This window comes from Dasypus novemcinctus, chromosome 30 (genome assembly GCF_030445035.2).
Source record: "Dasypus novemcinctus isolate mDasNov1 chromosome 30, mDasNov1.1.hap2, whole genome shotgun sequence".
Taxonomy (NCBI): domain Eukaryota; kingdom Metazoa; phylum Chordata; class Mammalia; order Cingulata; family Dasypodidae; genus Dasypus; species Dasypus novemcinctus.
In genome coordinates, this window is record NC_080702.1 from 33696384 (window position 1) to 33709459 (window position 13076).

The window sequence follows — 13076 nt, forward strand, 5'->3', positions numbered from 1 at the left end:
CATAAGTATAGTCATCAGTATCAAGGACTGATCATCAGACCATCCTTCTCCACTGGCCTTTGCCCTTGTACTTGGGGGATTTTTGCCATTCCATTAGGGAATGAGACACTGCTTCCCATGATAGGAACTCAGCACTCCCTCAGTTTTCATGTGTAACTCTACCTACTATGATGATACCAAATGAATAGTTGAACAGTTTTTATAACCTATATACATTCCATGGAAAACTCCCTTCCAACCATATGTTCCCCATCAATAACATCCCCCAGCAGTGCTCCACCCCTGACATAGATGAACCCCTCTGTGATACAAAACTTCTTCAAAAATGAAGCCTAATATATTGCCAAATTCAATTAGTAGGAAAATTAAATATTAATGATAGGTTTAAAGATTAGAAAGAGAATATATACTAATTTAGAAAAACTAAAATAGAGAAAAGAATAACCCAGGGAATTAAACATGAAAAAAAAATCGTAAAACTTTGATTTTGATGTTTTACCTTCCAGCACTGTAATCGGTGTTGCCCTGTATGTACAGTGCAAGGCAATCTCTTCCATTCTTCAACAGGGTCTACATATTTTTTTAATATAATTTTTAATTTTGTCTTAAAAAAGCTTTATATCACAGTAAAGTCATATGTACAATATTTAGGACTTTCAAATTCCCAACTTCAAACCCTTTTCCACCTTCTCCAGCACTGATCATTTTATATGTTCATACGATATTTGCTGCAACTGATGTACATATATTGAAACATTGCTACTAACCATATTTCCATTATGGCTTATGTTATGGTTTATCTTTTAAACTGTGTACTTTTCTAAATTTTTGGTTACATTATGGTTTACATTATGGTTTATATTTTAGACTATACAATTTTTTATAAATTTTGGTGAAATTTAACATGGTTTATAGCCATCTATGCGTAATCTTGTGGAACACTTTCTTTGCCTCCCAGTTTCCCACTCTTCCATCTATTCTATTCCTCTTTCCCCTATCTTTGGGGCCCTCAGTGACAACCAACCTTCTCTGCTTAAAGAACCAGATTCATATATACTTGCAACAATGCTGAGGTCTTGCTACACAGACTGTCCACCCCAATATACAGTCACCAATGCTCTCTTGAGACACCTTCCCTCTGTTTGAGAACATGGGGCCTCCCCATGATGGGTGTACAGCAAATTACTGCTTACTGTATGGTTCTGAACCCAATGATATAATACACTATGACCCACTCCCTGAAAGCCTGCCCTACGTGAACCTTGTGCCAGATGTCCCCATCAAACAACTTAAACGAGTAACCCTTCCTTATTATATTTTCTAGAGACTTTTCTCTTTTTCTCAATGTTATAGTTTCAAACAAATTTCTGACAAACTCCCATGTTCACCTCCTTTCCCCCAAACCTCCTCCCGTTCCATGGACCATCTGACCCACCTCCCAACCCTATCTGCCTCAAGTCTGCAAAGTCCTGCCCAATAGTATTCCTATGCGCCCTTCTTATCCCTTCCCTGCACAACTACTTAACTAATTTATAACAAATTTTGCCAATGTGGACATAAGCTCACAAACTTCCTCTCAACCCAATTTCCTGTAAATCTATCATCCAGTCTCTACTTCTCTGAGACAGTTTGAATTGCTTAATACGTATCAGAGAGGTCATGTGTTTTTCCTTCAATGTCTGGCTTGAGTCACTCAACATGAAGTCCTCAAGATACATCCATGTTATCCTACATGTTTGCACTGTATTCCTTCATCAGCTGAACAGTTTTCAATTATATGTATATACCACATCATGTTTATCCATTCAGCTGTTAATGGGCATTTGTGTTGATTCCAACTTTTGGCAATAGTGAATATTGCTGCTATGAACATTGATGTGCATGTGTCTGTATGTGTCCTTGTTTTCAGTTCTTCTGAGTTTATACCCAGCAGTAGGATTGCTGGGTAATATGGTAAATCTATAGCTAGTTTTTTTGACAACCTGCCAAACTGTCCTGCCGAATGACTGGATCCCACTGCATTCCCACCAGCAGTGGATGAGTGCTCCCATTCCTCCACATCCTCTCTAACAGTTGTGGTCTTCTGTTTTGGAACAGTCACCAGTCTAATGGGTATAAGATGATATCTCATTGTAGTTTTAAAAATTAAGTAATTAATTATTTTTTGCATTTCTTTTTTTCAAATTAATGAACAAATCACAAAGAACATTAGGTTAAAAAACATAAGCAAAAAACAAAAAACATAAGAGGTTCCCATATAACCCACTCCCCAACCCCTACCACATCATTTTCGTAAATTATATTTTTTGAAGATATATACATCACAAAAAATATTGCATTAAAAAATATAAGAGTGGGGAAGCAGTCTTGGTCCAGTGGTTAGGCTGACCGTCTGCCACATGGGAGGTCTGGTTCAAACCCCGGGCCTCCTTGAGCCTTGTGGAGCTCGCCCACATGCAGTGCTGATGTGCACAAGGAGTGCCGTGCCACGCAGGGGTGTCCCCCGTGTAGGGGAGCCCCACACGCAAGGAGTGTGCCCGGTAAGGAGAGCTGCCCAATGAGAAAGAAAGTGCAGTCTGCACAGGAATGGCACCGCACTCACAGAAAGCTGACACAGCAGGAGGACACAACAAAAAGAAACACAGATTCCTGCGCCACTGACAACAACAGAAGCGGACAAAGAACACGCAGCAAATAGACACAGAAAACAGACAACTGGGGCGGGGGTGGGAAGGGGAGATAAATAAATAAATAAATAAACAAACAAATAAATAAATAAATCTTTTTTTAAAAATTAGAGGTTCCTGTATCCTGTATACCCTCCACCCCCCACACTCATCTCACAACAACCTCCCCCATCATTGTGGCACACTCATCTCTCTTTGTGAACACATTTTGGGGCACTGCTGTCCTACATAGATAATAGTTTACCCTGTTGTTCGCACTCTCCCCGAATACATTCAGTGTGGTATGATAGGATATATAAAGTCAAGCATCTGACCCTGCAATATCATTTTGGACAACTCAAAATCCCAAAAATGCCCCCAAATCACAACTCTTCTACCATCTCCCTGCGCTCAGCAACTACCGTGGCCACTTTCTTCACCTCGATGCTAAAATTTCTTCTATTACTAGTCACAATAGTTTTATAGTAGAATATTAGTAAGTCCACTCTAATCCATATCTTATTCCTCCATTCTGTGGACCCTGGCGTGATGATGTCCTCTCCACCTCTGGATCAAGAGGGGTTTTAGATTCGACATAGATGATGGATGCAATTCCTCTGTTTGCAGTTGTAAGCACTCGCATTTCCCTCATAGCTAGTAATTTTGAGCATCTTTTCAAGTGATTTTTAGCCATTTCTATTTCTTCTTTGGAGAAACGTCTGTTCAAATCTCTTGCTCATTTTTAAAATGGGTTGTTTGTCCTTTATTTTGGGGATATAGGATTTCTTTATATATGCAGGATATTAGTCTCATGGTTACCAAATATTTTCTTCCATTGGGTAGGCTGTGTTTTCTCTTAATGGACAAAATCCTCTGAGGTGCAAAAGGCTTAAATTTGGAGGAATTCCCATTTTTCTATTTTTCCTTGTGCTTCTCATGCTTTTGGTGTGAAGTTCATGAAGCCATTCCTATTACAAGGTCCTGCAGATGCTTCCCCACATTGCTTTCCAAGGTCTTTACAGTCTTGGCTCTTATATTTAGCTCTTTCATCCATCTTGAGTTGATAATTGTATAAGATGTGAGTTGGTAATCCTCTCTCATTCTTTTATATATGGATATCCAGTTCTCCAGACACCACTTGTTGAAGAGGCCATTCTCTCCCAGTTGAGAGGGTTTGGTGGCCTTATCAAATATTATATGACTGTATAAATGAGGATCTACATCAAAACTGTCAATTTGATTCATTGGTCACTGTGTCTATCCTTGTGCCAATACCATTCCATTTCAACTAACAGTAGCTTTGTAATATGTCTTGAAGTCAGGTAGTGTGATTCCTCCAATTTCACTTTTCTTTTTCAGTATGCCTTTGGCTATTTGGGGACTCCTTACTTTCCAAAAAAATTTCATAGTTAGCTTTCTAGTTCATTAAAGAATGTCGTGTTATTTTTATTGGGATTGCATTGAATCTGTAGTTCAGTTTGGGTAGGATAGACATCTTAAAAATATTTTATTTTCTTATCCATGTACAGAGAATATTCCTCCATTTATTTAGTTCTTTGCTTTCCTTGAACAGTGTTGTGCAGTTTTCTCCATATAAGTCTTTTACATCTTTAGTTAAAATTGTTCCTACATATTTAATTTTTTAAAATTTACTCTTGTAAGTAGTATTTGATTCCTGATTTCCTCCTCAAATTGCTCATTATTGGTGTGTAGAATTACTACTGATTTTTTTACATTGATCTTGAAACCTGCAACTTTACTGAACACATTTGTAAGTTCTAGAAGCTTTGTGGTAGACTTCTTATGGTTTTCTATGTATAGGATCATATAATCTGCAAATAGTGAAATTTTGACTACTTCCTTTCCAATCTGAATGCCTTTTATATCTGGTTTTTGTCTTACTGTTCGAGCAAGTACTTCTAAGACTATTTTAAATAGAAGGGGTGATATTGAACATCCTTGTCTTGTTCTTGATCTTAGAGGGAAAGATTTAGGATTTCTCCATTGTAAATTATTTTAGCTGCGTGTTTTTCCTATATACTCTTCATCATGTTCAGAAAGTTTCCTTCTATTCCAATCTTCTGTAGTGTTTTTATGAAGAAAGTGTGCTGTGTTTTGTCAAATGTTTTTGTGCATCTGTAGAAATGATCATGTAATTTTTCCCTTCAATCTGTTTATATGGTTTATTACATTAATTGATTTTCTTATGTTGAAACTTCCTTGCATACCTGGAATGAACCCCACTTGGTCATGGTGTATAATTTATTTAATGTGTTGTTGAATATGAGTAGCAAGTATTTTGTTGAGGATTTTCTTGTCAAGGTTCTTTAGAGAGATTGGTCTGTCATTTTCCTTTCTTGTGGTGTCTTTGCTTTTCTTTGGCATTAGGCAAATGTTGCCATCAGAGAATGAGTTAGGCAATGTTCCTTCTATTTCAATTTTTTGGAAGAGTTTCAACAAGTTTGGTTTTAGTTCTTTCTGGAATATTTGGTAGAATTCATCTGTGAAGCCATCTGGCCTAGGGTTCTTCTTAGTTGGGAGGTTTTATTGCCTGATTCTATCTCTTTACTGGTGATTGGTTTGTTAGATCATCAGTTTCTACTTTCATCAATGTAGACTGCTTATGTTTCTAGGAATTTATCCAATTCTTCTAAATTTTCCTTCTTGTTGGAAGATAGTTTTTCAAATTATCCTCTTATGATTGTCTTTATTTCTGTGGGTTCAGTGGTGATATCTCCTTTCTCATTTCTTATTTTGTGTATTTGCATCTTGTCTCTTTTTTTCTTTGTTTGTCTATCTAAGGTTTTGGCAATTGTATTGATCTTCTCAAAGAACTTTTTCTTGGTTTTGTTTATTTTTTCAAGTGTTTTCATGTTTTCTATTTCATTTAGATCTCTTCTGATCTTTGTTATTTCATTCTTTCTTCTTCCACTGGGGTTATTTTTTTGAAGTTTTTTACTAATTCCTCCAAGTGTTCAGTTATTTCTTCAATTATAGCTCTTTCTTCTTTTTTTTTTTAATTTTTAATTTTTTAATTTTTTATTGACTTTGTAATAATATTACATTAAAAATATATATGTGAGGTCCCATTCAACCCCATCCCCCCACCCCCCTCTCCCCCCCCCCCCAACAACACTCGTTCCCATCATCATGTGGCTGTAAATTTCCCTCTCAGGACTGCTTTTGCTTCATCCCATAAATTTGGATATGTTGGTTATCATTTCTATTACCTTAATTGTAGTTATTAATTTCTTTTGAGATTTCCTTTACCCACTGTTTTTCTAAGAGTGTTTTTTTTTTTTTTTAACTTCCAAATCTTGGTGTCAGATCTAGGTCTCTGATCCTTGCAGGCTTCCAGCTTCATTCCACTGTGGTCACAATAATTATTTTGCATGATTTCAATGTTTCTGAATTCACTGAGACTTTTTCTGTGACATATCGTGTGATCTATCATGGAGAATGATCCATGTGCACTTGAGTAGAATGTATATCCTCCTGTATTTGAGTGTAATTTTCTGTATTTGTCTATTAGGACCAGCTCCTCTACTATATAGTTCAAAGTCTTTGTTTCTTTATTGACTCTCTTTTGAGATGTTCTGTCCAAAGTTAATAGTCATGTATTAAAATCTCCCACTATAAGTGTAGAGCCATCTATTCCTTCACTTAGTTTTTCCAGTGTTTGCCTTACGTATTTGGAGTCATCCTTGTTAGAAGCATAAATGTTTATGATTGTTCTTTTTTCTTGAAAGATTATCCCTTTCACTAATATGTAGTGTCCATCTTTGTCTTTCACAATTTTTTGCACATAAATATTATTTTGTCTGATATTAATATAGCTACTCCTGTCCTTTTTTGGTTATTGTTTGCTTGTAAGATTGTTTTCCAGCCATCCACTTTCAACCTCCTTGAATCCCTGGGTCTAAGATATGTTTCTTGTAGACAGCATATAGATGAGTCATATTTCTTAAACCAATCTTCCAGCCTGAGTCTCTTGACCAGTGAGTTTAATCCATTGACATTCAGGGTTATTATTTAAAGGTTAGATATAGAATACATAGAAATTTAGAAAAATTAAATAAAGGAAAAGTAAATTAGGTCAAAAAAATGAAAAAGCTTTGTTTTTGCCATTTTCCCTTTCATCACTGCTATAAGTGTTGCTTGAAAAAGAAGAATTTGATAAGATGCCTCACAATTCCTCATCTTAAAACTTATTTCAAATCCATAGTAATCAAAACAGCATGTTACTGGCAGAAGGAGAGACTTATATACCAAGAGAACAGAAATAGAACTCAGAAATCAACCCTCACATTTTGGCCAACTGAATTTTGACAAGGGCGCAAAGGCCACTCAATTGGGAAAGAAGAGTCTCCTCATCAAATAGTACTGTGAAAATATTGAATCTCTATTTGCAAAAAAGGAGGATGCTTACCTAATTGCCATATACAAAAATCAAAACAGAATGGATCAAAGACTTAAAATAAGAGTTAGAACTATCAAATTCTTAAAAGAAATCATAGGGATAACTCTTAAGGACTTTAGGTTAGGCAATGGCCTTATATTTACACCCAAAACACAAAATAGATAAATGAAACATGGCCAAAATTAAAATTTTCTACCTAAAAAGACTTTTTTTTTTGCAGTTTGTACTTTAATATTGTTTAATTAGTGTACTTTGTTAAGCCCTTTTTATATTGTGTTAATTGTTCACAATACACATTGAATGATGGTCAAGTAATCTCTAAAAACAAAAAACAACAAAACCACCGTACATACTAATTAATAAGTGAAACAAAATGCATAAAAACTCCCTCTCACCACCGAAAAGCTAGCAATTGTGAGCTGTATTTATATTGAACCCTAATACTTTAAAAGAGTTCTGTTTCTCCAATCATCCCATCCTAACCTGGGTATACTGCAGTGTAAACTAATATTTTATTCTAGCAGCCGTCCTCCCCCACCCCACCCACAAAAATCAATTCTGGGAAAGTATTATTAATAATCTTTATAAAAGGCATATTCTATAACAAGAATGGCATTTAATCAAATATTGAAAGCATCATACAAGACACTAAATTACCCTAGATCCTTGCTCTTGTTTCAAGTTGAGATCTCAATCCCAGTGACTTACATTCATGGTATTATTGCGGTGGTTAAAATACTGAAAATGGACTCCAGAATGCTAGTAGATTCTCTTTTGAACCTAATTACCAAAGTCCAATTAGCAGCCTTCTCTAAAAAAGAAAGTGATGGCACTTTCAGAACACAATTTTCTGCTGGAAAACTGCCATCGCTAAGTGTTTTTCTTAACCTGAGTGTTTAATAAACCCACATCCTACTGTAACTGCTTTAAATATGAACATTATCTTCCTCTTAAGGACAGGATTATTTTGCTAAGAATGCATGCTGACAGAAGCCACCCGCCCACACACTCATCCACTGGAGCCGTCCAGGTTCTTCTGTTACTGTGTGGAGCTCCTGCCCTTACTACCAAAAGCCACTGGCTTCAATGCTGAGACTCCCGCTGCATACCCACGTCTTTATAGGTCTGTCTTCAATGCATATTATGGCAATCACATACCTGCCATGCAGATTCCCTTCTACTCAAGTGCTACCTTAAAAAAAAAAAAAACACACACAAACAAAAGGAAACACCTTATTAACTTTTAAACCAGAAAGCTTCCCTTCACCAAATCTCCTTTCTGCTGTAGATTAAGTACACAATGTATACAGTTTATTACAATAATTTTCTTTAAGTTTTAAAACATATTCCCCAAAACTCATTACCCCAAATTTGCACTTGCTGTAATGGCTATTATTGGTGTTTTCACTCATTACCAGTTTAGTGAAATATCCCAGGGCATTTCTGGGGCCAATTCAATGAAAGTGGTTACTAAAATTTAGTAGTAAGTACCTCTGCCTGCTTAGACTGACTAGCTGGATTCAAATGTTGTTCATAATGCCTGTCCTCCACATAACAGAACAAAGTGCTGCTTCAGCATAACCTGAGAACTACCCTGGCTACTCTACAAAATAAACCTACAGAACTTCATTCTAGTATTGACATTTTTTTCAGTCTGCCTTCCCTTGATAAAACTATTTTTTAAAAGTTATATCAAATCTTGGTATAGATTATTGATTGCACTGAGAAATGCAACACTTACATATGTACTATGACTCATAGAAACCACCATTTCATTCATTCATTCAATGCTACAAGGTCCTCTTTTGAAAACCCATCCGAGTAGGAGGAGTATTTAGCCTAGAGTTATATAGGTGGTTCATACCAGAACATTCCCAGAGCATGCTGAATTACAAGTAAGTGTTTCTAAGTAGTATAAATTCCTTAAGGTAAGTGTGTTTTAATTTAAAGATTTAATGCTCATCACCTAGGGAAAAAGCAAAAATTATGACAATGATTTTTTTAACTTTTATTATCTTTTTTTAATACATAGATGACACAAAATGTTACATTAAAAAATATAAGAGGTTCCCATATACCACACTACACCCCCACTCCTCCCATGTCAGCATCCTCTTTCATCAGTATGGCACATTCATAGCATTTGTTGAATACATTTTGCAGCATTGCTACACAGCGTGGATTATAAATTGCATTGCAGTTTATACTCTCTCCCAGTCCATTCAGTGGATTCATGAGCAATTCACTCTTCATTGCTTTTTTTACACCCTTCACTTTAATACATAAATCCAGAGATCTATGCTATTTGTGATAGGAAACTATACAAAATCATCCAAATTTTTTTTGTACTACTCAGATTGGTATAGCAATTCATGAGTTAAACTTAGTCAAAATTCATCTGTCAATCAAAAATAAACTCCAAACAGTAGAATAAAAAAAAAGATCTCTTCAAGATGTAATCTTGTAACTTTCTTGCATAAAAGACGACAGGTAAGAATTAGTCTTAGATATATAAGCCAACATTAGGCCAGAACCCACCATAGGTCAAATATCAGTGTGGGAGTCTGTCCAAGTTTTCTGTTGTGCTGAATATTTTTGAAATATTTGGATCATCAGTCACGGCTTAAACATTTTAAGCATACAGGGATTTGTAACAATATAGAATTTGACATGCACACTATTAAAGTGTGTGATTACTTCTCCCAGGTTCTTGGTACATGAAAAGGGATGTTCAGTCTTCCTGGCCCTGGTATCTGAAGTGTTGATATCATTTGATTCCCTTTCCTTTTGAAGAGAAGTTTAAATAAAGCTTGCTTCACAGCTTTAAGACATGAAATAGTTTGGGTCAGGTATTACCATCGCCTTTCAAAACATGGAATAATGTAAGGAAAATGTTCATTTTTTCTGATAACACTGATTATAAGAATCCTCAAATAGAGCATGAAATGAATTGGTATTGTGATCGACACCACAACATGAGTCAGCACATGCCCAAGGCCCTGAAGGAAGCAAGAAGGACACATCTGTAATGTGTAAGATGAGATGTGTGTGGTAGATACTATCTGCTGACAGCTTGGTTTTCCAATGCAGGATGGTGATACTGAAGAGAGGTCTGATATGCCTGGTAAGGATACTGGGATTGTTGAAAGTGAACTGTCCATGAGGTTGGGGGGCTGTCTAGAACACACTTACTTGTGTCCTGTCTGTCCCCTCTGTTTGATTGCTTCCATTACATCATTATCATGAGCAATCAATAGCCGTTCCATGCAGTGTCCTAAGAAATCCCAGGAGCAAGCAGCAAGGTGATGCAGTATTGTAGGCCATGTTGGGCAAAGACAAAGTATAATTCTTGAAGAAGCCACACAGACAGCTGTAATCAGCATACTTGGTCATGTAGAGTTTAGTTTTTCCAAACACATCATTGGCCAGCCATCATGAAGATATGTTTCATGTGCTGATTCAGAGAGAGAATACTCAATGAAAGGGGCAGCTGTTGGAAGGCAGAGGTCCCACTGAAAGGTCTCTAATAATAATAGCTCCATAGTCAGCAAATTTTGTTTTGTTAATACTAGATTCATATGTCAATCAAACCAGACTATTGAGCTTCTCCAGCTTAGGCACATTATCTTCTTTTACTCTGAATTTACTGCTAGAGGTAGACAGGAAAGCACAGTTAAATGTACCTGCTGGATAGAGATGTTATAATGATCCATAAACAGGCCCAGCAAATAGCACCATGTCAGGCAGAAGGGCAGAGCATGAAGGGATTACTCACAATGGCAATCAAGTCATCCACACACCATCTTAGACTTAGCTGATGGGGCTGGCCTTTGAAGGAGGGTAACTTCAACTCCTTGTACTAGAGTGCTAGGGAATATCAACAGCCAGCTGTCCTCACCACCAATGACCTGCAGCCTCAAAGGAATTTATTATGGAAGTAAAATATCAACCTATATCTGGGAGAATATAATTGGAAATCACAAATCAGTAACGATTCTCATTTATAAAGAAATCCTTTAACTTAATAATAAAAAAGACAAACAACCCAATTAAAATATAGGTAAAAGATTTGAACAGACATCTCTCCAAGATGATATACAAATGGCCAGAAATAACATGAACAGATGCTCAAAATCCATAGTCATCAAATAAATGCAATTAAAGTCCAAAGAGATAATCTTTCACACCCATTGGAATGCCTGTGTAAAAAAACTCACACACAACAGACATAAGAGTTGGGGGATGCTGAGAAATAGGAAAACCCATTTATTGCCGATGGCATTGTAAAATGGTGCAGCCTCTGTGGAAGCGTTTGGTGGTTCCTCAGAAAGCTAAGTACAGAATTACCATATGATCTGGCAATCCCACTATTAGGTATATAGCAAAAATAATTGAAAGCATGGCCTCAAAATGATATTTGCACACAGATGTTCACAGCAGCATTATTCACAATTCCAAAAGCAGAAAATATTGCCGTATATCCCCAGAGGGCCAGAATTACCCATGGTTGAGAAACAGTAGCTGAGTCACTAAGAAGTGGAAGCATCTTTACAGGGTTCCCAACAATATCCTAGCTCTTACTCTGTTTATAACTTTAGGCAATTATTTTAACCCTGGGGACCTACTCATGTCTGCAAATGTAGAATTGATTCACAATGGTACTGCTCTTATAGAATGGATTTTAGGAAAAATTACATGGGACAATCCCTGTAAAGGTGCTAAGCCCAGGTAAGACTGCATAAAGAGATCAAAATATATCTCACTTAATTAAAAATATTATTTAAATAAAGGACTATAATGGCACTTCTTGACTTATGTTACAGCAGGGCATTCCTAATTAATTGAACAAAATTGTGTTTGAGGCAAGAGGTATGTCCTGTTTTTCCTTTCATATGCTAGGAACACATTTCTCCATTTTGTTTCAAAAGGGGAAAGAACGTCCTGGAGAGAATGTCATGGGCTGTAACTTAACCCCAAGTCAAGGCTTTAGCGATTCAAGGGACTAATGGAGATGGCATCATCAGTCACAGACAGGGTAAAATCTTTCATTTGAAAGATGGCAAAGGTGCTAGAAGATTAGCCCTACATGTGGAAGTAGAATTCATGAGGAGGAGCAGTGATGAAAGCTGGATTCTCCTGGTACAAACATAAAGGAGTGTATCATAGTTCTGCTGATTCACAAACCACACTTTTAAGTACAGCAGCTTAAGCACAGCAGTGTACATCAGCTTCAGTGAAGGGGTTCAGTCACACCAATGTTGAACCCCTTCACCTACAGCCTGAGGAATAAAGACATAAATGGGGTTCTGAAAAGTTCCATTGGATGGAAAATATAAAGTGATCATTATTGCTTGGGTTGAGCAAGTGCCTGTGGATGCAGGACTCAAGGACATGTCCAGAGATCGTAATTCTCATATCAGAATATGAAGTTAAAAACTGTCTCATTCTATTCATTTCAGAGTTTCAGTATGTTGGATTTCAAGCCCCTACCTTTATTAAGCTTTCTGTTTCTCTTGACATGCAGGTTCTTCATGAACATGTGTCCATCAATCAAGTTTCCAACTCTTTCTTTCATATTCCTCCCATCTAAATGGATGCTCAAAAAGGTTACCTATATTGCACCTAGAATCTTATGCTATTTTAGATCTTCCTTCCAACTTCATTTATCATAGTAACAAAAGTTAATAAAGGAATATAAATATATTTTGCTTTCAATGAATAAGTAATTACCTTAAAACCATTGATATCAACAGCTTTCATTTCCTCATTTTTTATTTTTTATTTTTTTAATTTATTTTTTAAGAAGCTTTAGATTTCATTTATGTTATATCAAATATATAGGGGAGTCCCATATACTTCACCTCCTCTCCCTCTCACAAATTTCCCCATTAACAGGATCTCTTATTACTGTGGTACACTTGTCAAAATTGATGAATACATATTGAAGCATTGTGACCAATAGTGGTCTATAATTTATACTATGGTTTGCA

General features: G+C 36.4%; 1 pseudogene; it reads right to left on the bottom strand.

Annotated features, from left to right (window-relative positions):
* Positions 1-9938: 9938 nt before the first annotated feature.
* On the bottom strand, positions 9939-12846 carry LOC131276769 (cyclin-J pseudogene; annotated as a pseudogene).
* Between the last annotated feature and the right edge of the window lie 230 nt (positions 12847-13076).